At 41.1% G+C, this 17,997-nt stretch overlaps 1 long non-coding RNA gene across 1 annotated transcript in view; it reads right to left on the bottom strand.

Annotated features, from left to right (window-relative positions):
* The window catches only part of LOC141370773 (uncharacterized), a 24,268-nt gene extending 11,464 nt beyond the window's left edge, over window positions 1-12,804 (bottom strand). The window contains exon 1 of the long non-coding RNA XR_012375109.1: window positions 12,279-12,804. This is a non-coding gene — a long non-coding RNA (uncharacterized lncRNA). The remainder of the gene's footprint in view (window positions 1-12,278) is intronic.
* Window positions 12,805-17,997: the final 5,193 nt, after the last annotated feature.

Here is a 17,997-nt window from a genome sequence, read left to right on the forward strand (position 1 = left end):
TTCTTTCTTTCTTTCTTTCTTTCTTTCTTTCTTTCTTTCTTTCTTTCCTTCCTTCCTTCCTTCCTTCCTTCCTTCCTTCCTTCCTTCCTTCCTTCCTTCCTTCCTTCCTTCCTTCCTTCCTTCCTTTTTCTTTTCTTCCTTCCTTCCTTCCTTCCTTCCTTCCTTCCTTCCTTCCTTCCTTCCTTCCTTCCTTCCTTTTTTTAAGATTTCATTTATTTATTTGACAGAGAGAGAGAGAGCACAAGCAGGGGGAGCAGCAGAGGGAGAGGGAGAAGCAGACTCCCGCTGAGCGGGGAGCCCGATGCGGAACTCGATCCCAGAACCCTGGGTTCATGACCTGAGCCGAAGGCAGACACTTAACCAACTGAGCCACCCAGGCGCCCCAGAAGTAACATTTTCACTGAAACACTTTCTTCATTTGGCTTCCGTTTCATCATACTCTGTGTTCCTCATTCCTCAACATCAACTATCTCCCCAATTTATATCATCAATCAAGGTGTCTCTCAAATTCCAGACTGTTTTCTACTGCACATTCCTACTTGATATCTCTGCTAAAATATCTAGTATCCATTCCAAACTTAACATATCCAAAACAGAATAGAATCCTTGATTTTTTTTCTTAAACCTACCCTATTTAGAATCTCCTTTACTTAGGTGATGATAAATCTATCCTTCCAGTTGCTCAGGTTAAAATCTTGGGAGCCATTCTTTACTTCTCTTGTGTTCATCCACAGTCCACACACAAGCCATTAAAAATACTAGCGTATCAACCTTCAAATTAAATCGAGAATCCAACCACTGCACCTCGCTTTCTAATCTGCTTGTGTGGGCCGTCATTTTCTGTTACTTAAATTAGTGTAACAGACTCCTAAATGGAGACCCTGATCCCAACAATATACAGCTACAATTTTCAACATAGCAGCTAGACTACTCTTTTTAAAAGGTGAAATCATAACATGTCATATCTCTGCTCAACCCTCAGTGACCCACCACCTCACTCAGTAAAGGCCAAAATCCTTAAATGTCTACAAGACCCTACAGGTTCTGCCAGTCATCTGTCCTCTCCCATTATTTCTCTAATTTCTTTTAATACTCTTTCCTTGCTCATTCTTCTTCAGCTACATTGGCATGCCTGACACACTCTTGACTAGGAGGTTTTGCACCATATTTTCCTTTCTCTGAAGATCTCCCAAACATTTCGCTGGACAAGTCCCTCATCTCCTTCAAGTCTTTGGTTAAATATCAATTCCTGATGAAGCCTACTAGATGCATAAGAGATGGCTGCAAATTTTCTGACACTCCTCCTATTGAGGAGAGAGTCTATTTCCCATCCTCTTGAATTAAGGATGGTCTCTGACTGCTTAGACCAGTAGAGTATGGCAGGTTTGCTTTGGGACTAGCAACTTCTTGGACTCTTAGAAACTGGAGTGTCCTTGTCAGAAGTCTGACTACCCTGCTGTAGAAACCCTCTGGAGACATCCTGAGACCCCATGGGAAAGGTGAGGGTCCCAGCTGAGACCAAGCTTACAGCCATCTCTGCCAAGTCCAGGCATGTGACTGATGTCATCTTAAACCCCCTTGGACCAGTGAAGCCATATTGGATTCTCCAGCCCAATCCTGCCAACAGTTGAAAGCCACTGAATGACTCCAGTTGACACCAGGTAGAACAGAAGCCCTGCCCAAATTTCTGATCCATGAAACCCTGTGATATAATAAAATGGTTGTCACTTAAAGCCACTAAAGTTTTGGAATAGTTTGTCATACAATAATAGACAACAAGAACACTTGTACTGACTATCTACCTACATAAAGGTGCGATTTGTACCTGTCTCTACCTTGGTACTTTCAATTCTCTTTACTTTGCTCTATTTTTTCCCCTCCATAATGCTTATCAGCTTCTACATGTAATGTAATATATTTACTATGTTTATTATTTATTATCATTCTTTGTCAACAATCCCTCTCCCCATTCACCAGAATATAAACAGGGATTTTTTTCCCTATTTTACTCACTGATACAGGCCTGGGATGTAGAAGTGCTCAATAAATTCTTATTGACTGAATAAGAAGTAATCCACACTTTATCACAGTATATAGAGGATCTCAACAGAGCTGTCCAAGAATGAGCAAGATATTAATTTTGGGAGGGGTCCTTTCAGCCTCTTGGACATGAATGCTTGTTTCCTTCCCCAGATTAGGGAAGGCTAATTGAATATAATAATAAAAAATAAATAAATAATAAATAATAAATAAAGCCTGAATTAAAAAAAAGAATGAGCATGATATTTAACAACTGGCATGATAACCATGTGGTCATACTACAGAAGAAAAAAAAAAAAAACAGCCTAGAAGAAACTATATCCTAAGGAACAAATTTCACTAAAGTGCTTCATACTATGGAGCACCTTATTAAGGTCATGAATTCATTAAGGTAAATCTCAAAAATGAAATAAAAGAGTTGAATGAGATTAAAAAAGAGGCCTAATTGGGGTGCCTGGGTGGCTCAGTCAGTTAAGCCTCTGACTCTTGATTTTGGTTCAGGTCCTGATCTCAGTGTTGTGAGATCAAGCCCCGTTGTCAAGTCCTGTGTTGGGCTCCGTGCTGGGCGTGAAGCCTGCTTAAGATTCTCTCTCTCCTTCTGCCCCTATCTACGCCCTCTCTCTCCTCTCTCTCTCTCAAAAAAAGAGGCTTAAGGAACAAGTTGAGGATCAAAAGGATGCCATTAAAAATCTGATAAATAAATAAGAAAGAGCAGAAGACAGTCGAGAATTAGCTTGCTGACATAAAGTTTTAGCACAGTGAGTCAAATGTCACTGAAAAAAAAATCATCACAATTAGAAAAATGCCAATAGCACCACAGACTAGAAATCATGCATGAACACATGGAAGAGAAAAAAAGAAAGTATTTAAAGATACAAGAAAATTTCCTTGGAATGAAAACTGTCGTAAAATAATCAGCAGATTGAAAGAGCACATCTTATTCCAGAAAATTTTGTTTCTGAATACTAACAACTAGATATATTCTGGTTAAGTTGTTAAATTGCAAAAACAAAGACAGAGTTCTTCATATGATGTTAGGAAGCGCAGATCATGCTCCCAGAAAAAAAAAAAAAAGCTATTTTTAGAATTCTGTATAGCAACATTCAATAGACTGAGAAAATGTCTACCAATGAATGAAATAAAAGTGACCCAAACATTTTACGAGCAGACAAAATCTCACTCAAATATAAAGGCAAACATGCATGAACTCAAAAAATTGTAAACCCTTGAGTTGTTCTTGAAAAATCTACTTAGAAATGAAAGCAGTCAATTAACTAATGAATCAACATAAAGACCTCAGCAGTGGAGACACAATGATTAAAAGAAATTATGATGAACAGTGAATCTGTTCAGTATGAAACTAATTGGAAATAGTGGGGATATTATGATTACATACCAGAATCCAACATAATACACTTTGACAATAATAATGTAATCCACAAAAATTGGGAGGTGGAAACCAAGGAGGTTGTAGGGAGTGTTAGCAGCCTTTACTAATGAGGAGTTTAAAATGCATCATGAGACCAATCTCATTTTAAATTATTTCAAGTTTTAATCACAGAATTAGGTTAATCTTAATCCTTCATGCAAGGTGTGCTCTAAGTTTTTGTCCATTTGTAGTCTTTCATTTCTTCCTTCATAACATGCATAGTATAGCCCTACTTTATAAAAAGTATTTCTAGCTATCCTTCTCCCTGTATGTATGTAGAGAAAAATCTGTGAAATGATGTCCACCTGATGTTAATCATAGGTATTTCTGAGGGATGGAATTTGAGATGATGAAAACTTTAACTTATTTTTGCTGAGAAGCATAAGAGAAGCTAAAAAGCCGGGGGTGGGGGGGATTTAAATAGCTCTGCCTCTCAGTAACTAATTTTGAGCAAGTTACTTAGGAACCATTTTTCAGTTTCCTCCTCTGTAAAATGGGTGCAGTAATACTCCTACTTCGTAAAGCCATTGTGAGAATTAAATGAGTTAATGTCCAGAAAATACTTAAAATATGTTTGGCATATAGTGAGATCTCAATAAATGTTAACTTCTTTGTCTCCTTTATTTTTATTTTTTTTTTAGATTTTATTTATTTGACAGAGAGAGACACAGCGAGAGAGGGAACACAGCGGGGAAGTGGGAGAGGGAGAAGCAGGCTTCCCGCCGAGCAGGGAGCCCGACAGCCTGACGTGGGGCTCGATCCCAGGACCCCGGGATCATGACCTGAGCCAAAGGCAGACGCTTAATGACTGAGCCACCCAGGCGCCCCGTCTCCTTTATTTTTCACTCCTACTAGTCTTTGTCATACTAGACATTCTTTTAAATAAACATGTATCATTTTTATATAAGCAAAGTGATTTAAAAAACAGAACAAAATCCACGTTTGGTTTTAAAAAACTAGTTTGCTTCCAGTTCTCTGCAAGAAACGGATCTGGTGACTTTAACAACAAAATGACGATGCAGTCAGTGCAAAAACCGCCCATGTCGGTAGAGGATATAATGTTTCTTTAGGGAAAAAGATATTGAAACTTATGGACTTGATTACACAAAGCACAAGATAGCACAGTAAGCTTTCTGGCGGTGGTATGGACTTTTCAGTCCCAGTGATTTCCATGTGGACACAGAATTTGGATATGACTAACTGCACTGAGGAAGGATTCTGCAGACCTTACTTTGCCATTCTCACAGGATTTTCACCTTCTTTTCCCCACCTCTCTCTATGCCCTCCCATCTTGACTGTTCATAGGCTCAAGCTATGTGTCTGCCCACTCATCAGCCATAAACTAATCCCAGTGTATTTCTGAATGCTTATCAAGAGAATGGATGAAGCTAAGGGCAATTTCTCAGGCGGGCCTAGCATCCCTCGAAATAACTCACCTTCAGAATTCTCTGAGGTTAATCCCACAACACCTAAGGAAAATGACAAAGGAAGAAGGAAAATAAAGGAATGGGGAAAGACATAGAAGAAGAATAAAAACAAGGAAATCAAATGTAATATTATCAGAAATAGTAAAATCAAGACTCAAAGTGTAAGATGGGATAAAGGAATTTTTAAAAATAATTTTGTATAGTAATCTACCAAAAAATACAATAATTGTTAGTAGCAAACATCACAGAAGATGTTTACATATAGCAAAATCTCCCAGAAATATGAGAAATTGTTAAAGCCACTGTCATAGAGTTGATCTTTAATAGACTTCTTTCAGAATTTGCACATCAAGAACACCAAAAATAAACAGATGTATTCTGAGGATTTTAATAAGGTAATAAATAAATACCATGTTTTATATCTGTATTATATCCATATTTATAGAACTTAATGCTTAAAAGAAAACCTTTATAAACTGTGTATTAGGTAGGACTACCTGAAATGAGATTTGGCTATAAGTGAACACAAACTCAAAATAATGATAACTTGAAGTGAGAAGATTCTTTTTCTTTTTCTTTTTTTTTTTTTAAAGATTTTATTTATTTGACAGAGAGAGACACAGTGAGAGAGGGAACACAAGCAGGCAGAGGGAGAGGGAGAAGCAGGCTTCCCGCGGAGCAGGGAGCCCGATGTGGGACTCGATCCCAGGACCCTGGGATCACGACCTGAGCCGAAGGCAGACGCTTAACGACTGAGCCACCCAGGCGCCCCGGATTCTTTCTTTCTCACATAAATGCGGGATGTCTACTATCAATCTCCTTCTTGCCTGCTCCTTTGTCATTCCCTGTAAATGGCTTCTACCAGTGGTACAAGAATGCCACTCTGGTTCCATGTAGCACGTCTGCTTCCCCACTAGCAGGGAGGAAGAAATGGAAGGGAAAGAGCCTGCTCCCAGCTTTTAATACAACTTCTGGGGAGAATGACAAATTACTTCTACTTACATTCTTTCAGCCCAGAGCCTAGTCATAGGGACGTACCTAGCTGCAGTGGAAGTTGGGATATTTTTACCTATTCTTCATATGGGCCCTGATGAAAATTGTCATATCTGATAGAAAAAGAAGGAGGAGGAGCGGGGGAGGAGAAGGATGAGAAGGAGAAGAGCAGTGAGAAGAAGGAGAGGAAGGAGGGGAAAGGGAAGAAGAAAAGGAAGAAGAGGAAAAAGAAAGAGGAAGAAGAGGCGGGGAAGGGCAGAATAGATACTGAGGGAAAACAATCACTGAGACACCTTACACATCTGCAAGTGTGTTTTTTCTACATTTCCTTTGTTGGATGATTTGGCTGGAATAGAACTCTAATTTGGACAACAATTTACCTTTTAAATTTGCAAGACATTGCTCTATTGTCTTTTAATTTTCAATATTGTTTGCATTAGAGTTCTCCAGAGACACAGAACGTATAGATATTTATTTTATATGTATATAAATATGTATATCTTTTTTTAAGAAGATTTTATTTATTTATTTGAGAGCTAGAGAGAGCTCACATGAGCTGGGGGAGGGGCAGAAGGGAGAGGGAGAGGGAGAAGGGGGATCTCAAGCAGACTCCTGCTGAGCGTGGAGCCTGATGCAGGGCTCAGCCTCATGACCCTGAGACTGCGACCTGAGCTGAAATCAAGAGTTAGAAGCTCAACCAACTGAGCCATCCAGGTGCCCCATAAATATATATACATTCTATACATATATAAATTAGGAATTGGCTTATACAATATTGAGACTGAGAAGTCCCATGATCAGCTGCCTGTAAGCTGAGACCCAGGAAAGCTGGTGATGTAATTCAGGCCAAGTCCAAAGCCCTGAGAACCGTGGGAGCTGATGATGTAAATCCTAGTCTGAAATGGAATCAGAATCTCAAAGAGATACTTGCATTCCCATGTCCACTGCAGTATTATTCACAATAGCCAAGCTATGGAAACAACATAAGTGTTCATGGATGGATGAATAAAGAACGTGCTGTATTATATTATGTATGTATATATATATATTCCATTAATATATACAATAATATTCCATACATATAAAAAATGGAATATTATTCTGCTTATAAAAAGGAGGATATCCTGACATTTGTGACTACATGGATGAATCTGGAGGACTTTATGCAAATGAAATGAGCCAGACACGGAAAGACAAATACTACATGATCTCACTTATATGTAGAATCTGAAAAAATCGAACTAATAGAAGCAGAGAATAGAATGCTGGTTACCAGAGGCTAGAATATGGAGGAAATGGAGAGATGTGGATCAGAGAGTACAAAGTTTCAGTTATAAGATGAATAAGTTTTGGGGATCTAAGTTACGTCCTGGTGACTATAGTGAATAATACCGTATTGTATGCTTGAAATTTGCTGAGAGAGTAGATCTGAAGTGTTTTCATCACATACACACACTAATTGGTAACCATGAGAGGTGATGAATATACTAAGGCTTGATTGTGGCAATCATTTCACAGTGTAAGTATATATAAAAAAATCATATTGTACACCTTAAATATGGAATTTGTCTTTGTAAGCTATACCTCCATAAATCTGGGGAAAAGAATCCCAGTCCATGAACAGAAGATAAGACGAGTTGTCTCAGCTCAGGTAGCGAGGCAGGAAAAAAGAGAGCAAATGCCTCCTTCTTCTGCCTTTTGTTCCATTCAGGAGCTCAATGGAACGGGTGATAGTCACTGACCCAGGGGAGGGCACTCTGCTTTACCGAGTCCACCAACTCAAAGGCTAATCTCATCCAGAAGCATCCTCACAGACACATCCAGAAAAAATGTTTAATCTGGGGACCTCTTGGCTCAGTCGAGTTGATATATAAAGTTAACCATCACGTTGTTGAGATGTCTGATGGAACTCTAATTCTTGAGCTCCTGTATGTGGCTTGATTTTCTTTCTTGAAATTGTTAGGATCTCTTTTATGAAGGTCATTTTTCTTTCATTCTGCTGGGTGATTTTCTTTGGAGTTCTGAAGTTTCATGATGATTAGTGTTCACACATTTTCTCCCTTCAAAGTGCAGTTTGCTTAGTAATATTTTGATTTGGACATTTGGTCTTTCATTTCTTAAAGGAAACTGTCTTGAATACTTTTTTTGTGCCTTTTATCTCTCATATTTTTAATTTCCAAGAATAGTTTTTCGCTCTCCAAATGTTCCTTTTAATAGCATTTTGTTCTTATTTCAAAGACACACTATTTTTTTTTAAAGATTTTATTTATTTATTTGAGAGAGAGCGCAAGAGTGGGGGTGGAGGAGCAGAGAGAGAGGGAGAAGCAGACTCCCCACTGAGCAGGGAGCCTGAGGATGTAGGGGGCTGGATCCCAGGACCCTGGGATGACCTGAGCCAAAGGCAGATGCTTAACGGACTGAACCACCCAGGCGTGCCTAAAGATACACTCTTTAACCTCCCCAAGGACATTAATGATTTTGCATTAGGTCAGTCACAGAGTTTCTTTTTGTTCTTTGTTTTGGTCTTTCACGTTAGATCGAATCTGTCTAACGTCTGGTGATCTTTGACCATCTTCCGTATTTAATATGAAAGGACCTAAAAGCTGAGTGGAAGCTGTGTGCATGGTTGGGATCTATCAACCTGATGGGCTTTACTGTGGGTAATCTGTGCTATTTTCTGAGAACTGATTATCTGAGTATCTATAGGTCTTTTTCTGAGGCTGGTCAGATTCTTGCTGAAAGAATCTTCATTTATTTGGTTAGAGCCTAACTGCAGTATTGTGGCATCTAAGTCAGAGAAGGGAGCTATTTTTCACTTAGTTTATAGCCCGCCTTTAAAGTACCCCTCATTGTCAGTTGAGGCTAATGTACTCAAATTCAGTCTTTTTTTGCACAAACTCTCTACCAGGTAAACTCCAGGCTCCCACCATCAGGGAGGAAAGACATTGTGCAGAGGCACAGGATTGAGGATTGGGGTGGGGCATTAGGATCTGAGGGTTTCAGCTAATTCTCTTTCGTTGAATCAGTTCCCTACACCTTCTACTCCAATTCCTGGTATTTCCCCCAGATTCTTTGATTCAAGGCGCTTATTTCTGGGCTTTCCCCACAGTATGCTTACATTTCAGCAAAGAAAATGGTCAGTAACTCCTTGTTCATTTGCTTTCCTGCTCTCAACTTTGTTGCCGCTTTCAACTCCTTTCCTGTTCCTTTATCGTGTGGGTTTATGCCTTTTCTTGTTTTTACTCTCATTTTAGTGAAGAAGCAAAGGTAAATATGTGAATTCAAGTCACTACGTTTAATTCAGCAATTTGTGGTTTTTAACATATGGAGTTTTAATTCTCTTTTCTATGAATGCTTCTCGCTTTACTCTGTACATTTTTAGTGGCCCTAACTACATGCAAAAGACTTATTAGGCTGAACTCTGGCAATTTTAAGCTGTCTGCTTCCAGAAAGCTCCTTAGTCTACCCCACACATCTGAGTTTATTAAAGAAGCTAAACTATTCTATAATTCGTACTTATTGAGTACCAGGTATGATGTTTTCACTTTATATTTATTATCTCATAAAACCTTTTCAACAGTTCTAGGAGTTAGATAATAGGACCTGCAGATCCCCACTTGATAGATGAGGAAACAGAGCTAGACACAGTATGATATTTGTCCAAGGCAAAGAAATTTACAAGTGGCAAAACCAGACTTCAGTGCTCTTATTCTTAACCTCAGAGCAACAAATACGCATCCTGTTACTTTGTTATTGTTCTTTCTTTTTCTATTACTTTATTGTCCTTATGGAGAAAATGTAGTTAATTACTGAATGAATCATTTAATTTTTATTCCTGAAGGAACTTTCTCTTGGTTTTTACATTAATGCCATTTCAGGTCATTTTAGGTGGACAATTTATTCGGGTGTTACACTGTGCTTTCACTACCCTCATGCTCCACGAGGCCAATTTGTCTCATACTTCAACTTTTGATGGCTTAGCACTATATTCACAGCTCTGTAACTCTATGTGGCACACAACATTCATTTGATAAAGTATTTATTTTTAAAGAATTCTCAAGTCTGCTGATCACGTGCCAACTTTTTTTTATAACAAAATATCATCTGTAAAATTAATGTATAATATTTTTATACCTTATTCCAAACACGTGCCCATTTTGCTTACTGAATAATCAACAATACCCTGTAACAAACAAACAAAAAATCCCTGATAACTACCTCCCCACACAAGACTGACCAAAGACACACAGACTCTATTTATGTTCGCAAGTGTCTTTCTTTGGAATGGTTTTAGCAAAACATCAAAAATAAAATTTTTATTATAAATTCTTTAATTGACTCTCATTCCCCTGTGTGTCCATCTCTACCTGTATAAAATTAAGATTTATATATCTATTTTGCCAGGGTGAGAAAAGAATCAGTGAAGAAATGTGAAGGTGGTCAAATGCCTGAAAATTTATAATTACTCTTTCTCCTTTTATTTTTTTTATTTTTTTTTTTTTAAAAGACACATTTATTCAGCGTCATGATCAGACTATTACATTTAGCAATCAACAGCATGGGTGCAAAAAAAAAAATCTACATTAAAACCCTTTGTTGGAATGCTTTACACTTTCCACAGAACAGAAACTAAAATAACCTGTTATACAATTAGTCACAAATACAGTCGAGTTTTTTGCCCATACACATGAGTATTGTCTAAAACATGTCTTCTTTGTAGCAGCTAGGCCCTGCCACCACTGTGCTTGGCTGAGTTCACAAATCTGTTGTAACCTGTAGCTTCCTTGTCACTTCTCTGGCTCTCCTCTCCTGCTAAGCTTTGTTTCCTGGCAGTAATTAAAACCTTCTGCCACTGCCATAGCTACTGCTGCTGCTGGAACCACCATAGCCACCTTGGTTTCGTGGTTTGGCAAAGTATTGGCCTCCACCACCATAGGGGCCAGAGCTCCTGCCTCCAAAATTTCCTCCTTTCATGGGTCCAAATTTGAGGATTGATTGTTGTAATTGCCAAAATCATTATAGCTTCCGCCACCTCCAAAGTTGCTTCCATCATTACCAAATCCGTTATAGCCATCCCCACTGCCACCATATCCACCACCACCTCGACTGCCACCAAAGCCACCTCGACCACTGAAGTTCCCTCCACGACCAAAGTTGTCATTCCCACCAAAACCACCTCCACGACCACCACCAAAGTTTCCAGAACCACTTCGACCTCTTTGGCTGGATGAAGCACTAGCCATCTCTTGCTTAGATAGCGCTTTCCTTACTTCACAGTGTGGCCATTCACAGTATGGTATTTTTGAATGACAATCTTGTCTACAGAGTCATGGTCATCAAATGTTACAAAAGCAAAACCTCTCTTTTTGCCACTGCCTCGGTCAGTCATGATCTCGATCACTTCAATTTTCCCATACTGTTCAAAATAATCTCTTAGGTGATGTTCTTCAGTGTCTTCTTTAATGCCACCAACAAAAATCTTTTTCACAGTTAAGTGGGCACCAGGTCTTTGAGAATCTTCTCTTGAGACAGCCCTCTTTGGTTCCACAACTCTTCCATCCACCTTGTGTGGCCTTGCATTCATGGCTGCATCCACCTCCTCCACAGTGGCATACGTGACAAACCCAAAGCCTCTGGAGCGCTTGGTGTTTGGATCTCTCATTACCACACAGTGCGTAGGCGTTCCCCATTGCTCAAAATGGCTCCTCAGACTCTCATCGGTTGTTTCAAAGCTCAAACCTCCGATGAAGCGCTTCCGCAGCTGTTCAGGCTCTTTGGGAGACTCTGACTTAGACATGACGGCGGTGGGAGGGGAGACTTAAACGATGCTTACTCTGCGGCGTCCACGGGCAGAAGCTACTCTTTCTCCTTTTAAAAAAAAGCCATAATATTTCAGAGATGCCTTAATGGACCCCGGGAACAAACTGCGTACTTCTGGCTGAATATATTGAAGAGGAGTTTCTCACTGATACCAGCCAGCCTACATCCCACTCATTCCTACTAGGGTTCCTGTTTAAAGAATGATTTAAGAATGGCTTGTTATTCAGTTTTTGTCATGTAAATATCCTTTCCTTAATCATTTAAACTTAGTTAACCCATGGTCGTTATTATTATTAATATTACTTTTAAAGATTTTTTAAAATTTATTTGACAGGGAGAGAGACAGAGAGAGAGCACAAGGAGGGGGAGTGGGAGAGGGAGAAGCAGGCTTCCCGCGGAGCGGGGAGCCCGGTGCGGGACTCGATTCCCGGACTCCGGGATCATGACCTGAGCCGAAGGCAGACGCTTAATGACTGAACCACCCAGGCGCCCCAAAACCATGGTCATTATTAAAAAAAAAATTAGGAAACACAAATAATTAGCAAGAAAAACAACCCTCATATGCTTACCGTGTAGGGATACACAGGGGTTCCTTTTGGGATGTATCTTTGCGGACATGTTTTTACACATACGGATGTTGTATCAGTTGGTTGAGTCACAAAAGCAGAGCTGCCCTGAATGTCATAGAAGGAGGGCTTGACGAATAGTAGTTAGACCTTACTCAGTTGTGTGGGGGAGCTGGGCAAGAGAAAATCTGAAAGGGGGCGCTGGAGGATTAAGAAAGAGCCGCCGACCTGCTCTCCTGAAGCATCGGTGTGGGTGGACAAGTTGGGGCTGCAGGGCAGTCTGAAGCCCCCCCCTCCCCCGCGGCCTGCTACAAAGTGGGGGCTTGTGACGTCGTCTCTGGGAAGCTGCCGCCTCTGCTGGGGGTGAGGGCTGGGGCAGCAGCTGGGGTAGCAGCAGAAGAGCTGGGTGAGGACTAAGAAGCCTGAGGACAAGCTCCAACCCGCCAGGCTGGCCTGTGTCTGTCTGGCACCGTATCTGACCGAGAATTCCCTCAGAGTGTGGCCGCTGATTTCACCCCTGAGCCAGCCATGGAAGGCAAGTCCAGGAATCGTGGTTCTCGGGTTAACAAATTGACAATAGCAAGTGTGGGTTTTTAGTTTCTGTGTGTATATGTACACACACACACACGTGTGTATGTACACGTATGTGTAGAAATGCATGCATGCATGTGCATGTAGGTATTTACCATGTATGTGTGTGTCTATAACAAATTCATACTCTACAAGGTATTTTGTAATCTGTTTTTCCTCATTTAAAACGTGTGTAAGGGTGCTTGGGTGGCTCAGTTGGTTAAGCGACTGCCTTCAGCTCAGGTCATGATCCTGGAGTCCTGGAATCGAGTCCCACGTCGGGCTCCCTGCTCAGCAGGGAGTCTGCTTCTCTCTCTGACCCTCTTCCCTCTCGTGCTCTCTATCTCTCATTCTCTGTCTCTCAAATAAATAAATAAATAAAATCTTTAAAAAAAAAAGTGTGTGAACATTATCAATATTTATATAGATCTTTAGCACAATTTTAATGGCTGCATAGTCCCCCATCATTTAGAGGATTTATTTGATCTATTTGTTAATCTTCCTGACTGTTTACCGCTGAAGGTTTAGTTTGGGGTACTTCTGGTGAGGGACTGAAGCAGTGAGTTAGGTGAAAGGACACCAGCCCAGAGCAGAGTGGTAGTTGTTAAATTATAACCTTCCATTATTCCAGGACTTTTAGTGAATTCTCATTAAAACTGACTACACTTTCTCTGACATACTATTATGAAATTAAGAAGGAAGCCCATTCCTCTGTGGAAGGAGTAATGGCCACGGTGACTAGGCTCTTATAAATATCACTGTCAATCAGAGACAGTGGCACGTGGACATAAGGAGGCCCCAGCAGAAGGGACCAAGACCCTGTTCCTAGGCACACGGGCAGTGGCCCTGGACTGCTTAGATTTAGCTGGAGGACACTTAGGGGGAGTAATTTCCACACCAGGTGAGAAAGGTCTGAGAGAAGGTGCTTTAGTAATTCAAATGATGACAGAGGGTATCACAGTCTATTTTATTTAACAGTATTCATTGACATTTTGGTTTTGGATTGTGAGCGCGGAGAAAGCATGGTCCATGCCTCAGCCATCTTTGTTTTAGTGATGTCTCAAATATTGAACTCAAGTGGGGTAGCACTGACATTAGATGAGGTCCTGGGGCATGCCCAACAGGGCACGGAGGACAGGAGAAATAGTGGGGGCCAAGTGCCTGGCCAGCAGCAGTGTCAGCCCTCGGTGGAAGGAGCAAGTAGACTTAAGCTGCTTCGAAATGATGTAGCAATTCACTGACATCGGCAGCTGAAGAAGAACATACATTGACCTGTGTGCCGAAAAGAAACGGATTTAGGAGTGGGGAAGCAGGAACATTATAAACCTTGGATATTTAAAATTCAGATTTAGCTAGAAATTATAACTAAAGTTAGCTTTCGACAGGTTGTTTCATAAGAAGCTTTTAAAGAATGGGAATGTGTCAGTCAGGGTCGTAGGAGCATCCTGAGAGCACATTCAAATTGGGTAACTGAGGAGCAGTTAATGAAGAAACAATCTACAAATGTGTCGTCAGGGTTTAGGGAAAACAACACCTGGGTGCTGGAATACTCCAGGAGGTATAGCAGTGGGGAGCTCTGATCACCTCTAAGACTACAGGGGCAGAGGAGGAAGGTGGAGGTTATTAGAACCCCTGAGAGCATCTCCCACTGGGCAAGTCCAGTTGAAGACCAGGGGGCATGGAGCCTGTTGGTATAGAGTCCTTAGAGGTCAGCCTCCCGGAGATCAAACCCGGGTGAGGGGGCTGGTGTGGAGTAGGTCTGCAGGGCGGGTGGGAGGTGCCCCCACAAGGTGTTATTAGACACACGCGTGGTTGAGAAGATAAGCCTTGAGCTAGCCAGTACATGTGTTTATGTCTGTTATCATGACTTGAAGGGAGTTTTTCATTCTAATATAATTTCAAACTGGAAAAGTTATGAAATAGGAACGCCTATATATCCTTTATTCTGCATTTTGCCTCATTTGCTTTATCATTCTCTCTCTCTCTCTCCCCCCTTTTCCCTTTTCCCTCTCCCTCTCCCCCTCTCTCTCTTCTAGGTTTTTTTCCTCAACCGTTTCAAAATAAGTTGGATATATTGTGTCTCCTTTATTCTAAATACTTCGGTGTGTATTTGCTAGGCATAAGGATATTTTCTTACATAACCATGGCAGAAGAATCAAAATCAAGAAGTTTAGCAATGACACAATTCTATTATTTTCTACACAGCTCAGATCCAAATTTTACCAGTTGTCTCAGTCATGTCCTTTGTAGCTTTTTCCTTTTTTTTCTGGTTCAAGACCTAATCAATGCTCATACATTGCAGCCGAGCAGGGCGCCCGATGCGGGGCTCGATCCCAGGACCTCGGGGTCATGACCTGAGCCGAAGGCAGACGCTTAACAACTGAGCCACCCAGGCGCCCCTACAACTTAGATTTAAAAAATTAAATTATTAAGAGGTCAGTTGAGGAGCAAAGCATCTTAGACATGTTTTCACTTCTGTTCAGCTATTACTTAGGATGGAACCATGTTCACTGTAATTTCGAAGGATAGAAGAAACTTGCTTTACATGAGGAAAAGAACCTAAGAAAAATATAATTTCATTTGGAACATTTTTGAGAACCTCTCTACTCCCAAGTTTAAAATACCCACAATTTATCCTTCTTTCTTCTCTTCCTCCCTCCTCCAACAGCCCTCACTGCCCAGTGCAGGTTTATACCCGTACTCACAGACACAACCCTGACTGTGAAGTAGGAGCTGTGTGGGTATTTGGGCGGCCGGCCCCGTGTCTGTCAGACCGGTACAAATAGTGACAAAATTGACGGCAGGATCAGGATAACAGAAAACGTCCCAGTCAACATTCTGTGTCACCAACGAAGACCTGAGGTCTGCACTTGGCATCTTTGAATAACATGCATGGAAATAATTCTGTTTCAGTAGTCATGTTATGGAGAAGTAGCATACATTTTTATGCTTACCGTAATGATTCTGAGTCACAGAAAGACCATCGGGGTGTAAAGACCAAACAAACACAGGATTTTAGAAAGCATTTCCTTCCATCGGCAGGGAAGCAGAGGCAGCAGTAATAATGGGAGTGTCTTCATGTCCGCATCAGTGTGATACAACTGAGGCGTATTTGTAACTTCACATGGCTCCTTCCGTGACCAGTTTAGAAAGGTAATAACAGAACTATTGCATGTTCCAGGTTATAGTGGGAAAACCCCACGATGTAATAAAGTGAGAGGTAAATCATATGTTTTGGAATTAGCAGTAAAAGAGGCAGATGCTCTGACAATAACATTAGTATATCCAGGGAGGCATCAAGGATCTTGTGGGGTGATTCTTCCTTAGATTAGCACTGCCTAATTAAGAATAATTAAATTATGGGCGCTGCTCGCGAGGCTTGTATCATTTGTCTTGTTGATAGTAGCTCCAAAATACACCCACACTTGAATTAATTCGCTGATAGTTACTGAAGGAGAAGCAAAATGGCTCAGCAGGCTAATCAGAAGGTTCTGGACAAGTGAGTCTGAAAGCTGTGCTATCAATTGCCTATAGTGACCCACTGCGTCGTCTGCGTCGTAGGAGTACCATGGACTTGAACAGGTCAGTGGACCCCTCTGCCTCAGTTTCTTAGTTGGTGAAGCTGGAAAACACATGCAGTTCAGACCTATATAGCCTTCTGCTCATCTCAACAACCCAGTGGCACCAAATTCCACTTTGATCATGTAGAAGCAAAAAGGGACACTTTGCCCTGCTTCCAGGATGATTAAGCACTTCATATGGGACAGTCAGATAAGAACTGTAACTCTGACATAAACCCAAAATAACAAGGTCACCCTGACTGGGCTTGATCCCCACACACAAAAACCTTGACTGTTTCCTGTAAACCATTTTATACCCGATATTTTCTAGGCTGGTATCTCAAGATACATCATGACCATTGGAATATAAATAATCACGCAAGAAAGCAACTGTTTTTCCCTCATGAATAGACTAATGTAAACTTGATTATCTGGGTAATTTTGCAGTTTTAAATTTAATACTTTGGCCAGCCAGTTCTTCTGAAGACTGACTCTCTTCCCTTTTGGAAAACAAATGCTTCTTTCTCTGTCTTCCCTTGACGATCACCTCAAAAGCCTTTGTACAAGATGGCTAATCTAATCGTCTCTTGTTATTTATCCAGTCAAATGCAAATGCCTTTGGCTGATATGTCACAGCTTCTGAAATCCAACCTTGAACTCTCTCTCCCCGTTTATGTCACATCGTTCCCTCACATGAATCCTATGGCAGCCCGGTAGACCATGATGCCTGGATTTTCACCTCTGCACCCTTGTTCACGCTACACTTTCCAACTGCAAGCTCTTCCACACATCCCGTTATCCATGCCAATTATATCCATCCCTCCAGGCACAGCCTAGGCCCTGTGTTATCCCTGACACCTCCCTTTTCCTTCTCTCAACTCATAGTCTGTGCCACTCAGCACTTCATCTTTTGTCGCTAGGTGAAGTGTTTGCATTAACAGTTTGTGCCTGTGTACCCCATCTCTTTAGCTAGATGGTAAACTTCAATCCTTAAGTAAAATAGGCTTTTCTAATGCGAGTCTGATACTCCAGCTGGGGCTTGAAAACAGTACTGTACTGTTTTCTTTGCTTCTCACATAATTGCGATTGCATTATTGAGATGTGGCACAAATTGGGCGTATGTATAAACTGCTTTTAATAATTCTATGCCAAACCCCACTTTCCAACCTTCTACCAACACCTGGGGCAGATCCCATAACTTTCTAGTCACTTTCTGTTATTAAAACAGTCTATTCCATAAGTTATAGGCTTCGAATGCAGATCTGATTCAAAACTCTCTCCCAGCACCAAGCACACTTGTTATCCGCTGTCTTCTATCTAGAGGATGGGGAAAGGGTTCCGGGGAAGGTCACTTCTCTTCCCTGAGTGATTGCACTCTTCTCCTTCTTGCTTTTCTGGGATGCTGATGGCAGATGATGCCCTCCTAGCAGAGTGGAAGTGCTGGCTTTCTGGTGGGACGTCCCACTGCTGAGTTCCCTGGTGGGATCTCTGGTCTCAAATCAGCCTCTCCCCTTGACCTCCTTTTGCTACTGGAGATGGCCCCTTGGGTGCTGTCTGGTCTGATGACTCCAGACCAGGTACTTCCTGTGCTT

Source organism: Callorhinus ursinus, unplaced genomic scaffold, assembly GCF_003265705.2.
Source record: "Callorhinus ursinus isolate GAN/ISIS: 27379988/994484 unplaced genomic scaffold, GSC_fseal_2.0 scaffold44, whole genome shotgun sequence".
In the NCBI taxonomy this organism is placed as follows: Eukaryota; Metazoa; Chordata; class Mammalia; order Carnivora; family Otariidae; genus Callorhinus; species Callorhinus ursinus.